Here is a 2,865-nt window from a genome sequence, read left to right as displayed (position 1 = left end):
CTACACTGACACGGTGTCAACCTAGCTTCATTGACATTGACTCTACGCCTCTCGTAGAGGTGGAGTTTATTAAGTCAGCGTAGTGGGGCAGTTACGTTGGTGGGACTGACGTTATAGTGTAGATACTTAGAGTTAGGGTGATGTAAGCTGCCTTGTGTCAACCAAACTCTGTAGTGTTGACCAGGCCGCCGTAAGAATTGAGGGTGTGCTGTCTCTCACAGGAGGTGCTCAGCAACTTGTGGCTTCAGCATCAAAGGAGTCTGGCATAACCTGATGATGAAATTTCATCAGAGAGTAATAAAGGATCCATTTCTGAACCCCCTACTCACAAGGAGTAGTCCTTCCTCATGGTAGTACACCCATTGAGCTGGAAAATACCACCCAGTGTTCCTAGGGGTGGCAGAATTGGTTCCAAAATATTACGGCAGGGGTGGCTTGTTTAAATAGATTAATATGGGCTACTGCTTCTTTGTCAAGGGTGAGGGCCAGGGAAACCTTATTGTTTTAATACTGAAGAGCCAAAGCAGGACAGATGCCAAGGTGAAATGATCTGAATTTGCCAGTTGCAGAGCGTGGCAAAATGGATGGATGACAACACAGTGGAGTCCAATGTGGTGCTCCCAGTTATCTGAATGTACGCGATGGGTGAGTGCTGTCACCTGGGTGAGTTTGGGCATTGAAGGTTTTGGATGACAGAGTGAATTTTCAATGCAATGGTTGTCAGGGGACGTTGTATCATTATTACACACGTATAGGTTGTGCCGTAGGTGCACATGGCTCTTTGTGTAGGGTCAGCTTCTGCAGCCTTTACTCCCTTAGAGTAGCATTTACTCAGGTGGCTAGATCATGTATTCATGAGACTTATTTCTGAGCTGAAATAATGCCAGCGTGTGTCCCTGTGCCTCGCTCTGTCGTGGCAGCACGTAGCCTTACGAAGGAGCAAGAAAATGACTGGCACAAAAGCCAGGGTGGGCTGGTGTGTGGCTGTTGGCCTGAGTGCTGGCAAGGCTTCGTTCAGACTCAGCTGCGTCACCAATCGCCTGACAGCAATTGAACTGTGACCGAGCGCTCTCGCTCCTTCCTTCTTCCCCTGGAGCTTGGAATCCCAGGAGCTCCAGCCCACTTCAGGCCTTGTTCTTGGAAATACTTGATATCAATGGTTCTCTACCTTTTCCATCCCGGGACTTGCAGCAGAAAAAAGTTTTGGGGACATCCTCTCCTTTAGCCATCAGCAAAGAAAGAAGGATGGATGTGCCCCCTGTAAACTTGTTGAGACTGCCAGGAGGAGAAGTCCTGCTTTATGGATTCCCCTGGGAGATTTGATCAGCATGATTTTTCTCCTCCTTCCAAAGTCCTTGTGGCCAACGTCCTTGCTTCTGCATCAGGCTCACAGAATAGGAATATGGATCAGCTCTGGGAATACTCTTATCCAAGCCTCGCAGAAGAGACCCTCTGCTTTTCAGTGGAGTATAGGCTAGAGAAGGTAAATGAAGAGACTCATGGCCCAGCAGTTAGGGAGCTAACCTGAGACCTGGGATCAATTCCCTGCTCCATGACGAGCTTCCTAGGTGATTGTGGGCAAGTCGGTTTTAAAAGGTACCTCGGCATCACCTAAATCACATTTAAAAATCTGGCTCTTAGTCTCTTTGTGCAGATGTAAATCTGTAAAATGGGATACGAGCAGTGCTGTGAAGATAAGATGGTGGGGTGCACAGATATTATGGTAATGGGGGGCCTGTGGTGGGGGAGATTACCGCCTCCCGGGCAAGAAGGGGTGAAAACTCCTGTGATCACAATCAGCCCCAACCTGCTGCACCTGTGTGGCTTGTCAGGCCTTGGGGGCGGGCCCTCAAAAGGGAGGATCTCACCCCAGGTGGGGCGGCACTCTGAGACTAGCAGCATTAGAGCTCCCCGGGCCAGGGCACTGGGTTACTTGTTGAGGAACGGTTTGAGAGCACCGCCAGCCTGGGCCTTTTGAGGAAAGTAGATGAGCTGGTTTGTTGACCATCCCCCAGGACTAACTCTTGGCCTTTAGCCATGCAAGTGGGCGGGAGCTGAGACTATCTGCAGGGTCTGAAAGACGGCTCCCCCTCCTTTTGTGTGAGGGAGACGGACTGGCTCCTCATGGGCCACTAAACTATTTTCCTTTTATTGTATGGACCGTTTTACTCCCCCTGTCCCCCCCGCTGCCTCCCACTGCCAAAGGAGGTGGTATTGGTAGGAGGTACAGCTGGAGGGCTATACCCCAGGATTGGGCCACAGGACTACTGTTGTCTGGGGAATGATGTATAAGGTAAGCGAGGCACCTGCCTTTATCCCAAGGAGGTGATCTCGAGATGCACCCTTTGACAGGGCCATATAAGTACCTGGGCTAGAAAAGAGCAAGGGGGAAATGCAATTATTGTGTGTGCCACAAACTTGATGGTGTGAGATTGGTGAAAACCATCAGAATAAAAAAAGATTTATTTTTAATTTTAGCGGACAATCTCCATCAGACCAGAAGGATTTCCCAGTCAATCAAATTTTGAGGCCTGCAGGCATGTTATAAATAAATATAACTTACAAGAGTTAAACCAACAGTAATTAAAGCAGAGTTTGGCTCAGTGGTCCAGAGAGAAACATCCTTTCTGCCAAACCCAAAGGAAATGCAAAATTCACAAAGGAAGAACTGTTTGTCTTCAAGGCTTGTCTGTGGCCATCCTGACCTCCCTTTAATCCAACAGCTACAGAGCAACTCTAGCAGATGTTCTCAGGGAAGAATGTGGATCCTGAACGTGTTCTCATGGATCCTTGAGCCACGAAGATCCTGCTCCCAGCCTCATCCAGATGGACAGGGAGCATGGACAATCTGAGCTCCTTGCTTGG

The sequence above is a fragment of the Emys orbicularis genome, chromosome 16, assembly GCF_028017835.1.
Source record: "Emys orbicularis isolate rEmyOrb1 chromosome 16, rEmyOrb1.hap1, whole genome shotgun sequence".
Taxonomy (NCBI): domain Eukaryota; kingdom Metazoa; phylum Chordata; order Testudines; family Emydidae; genus Emys; species Emys orbicularis.
This window is presented reverse-complemented; position numbering follows the sequence as displayed.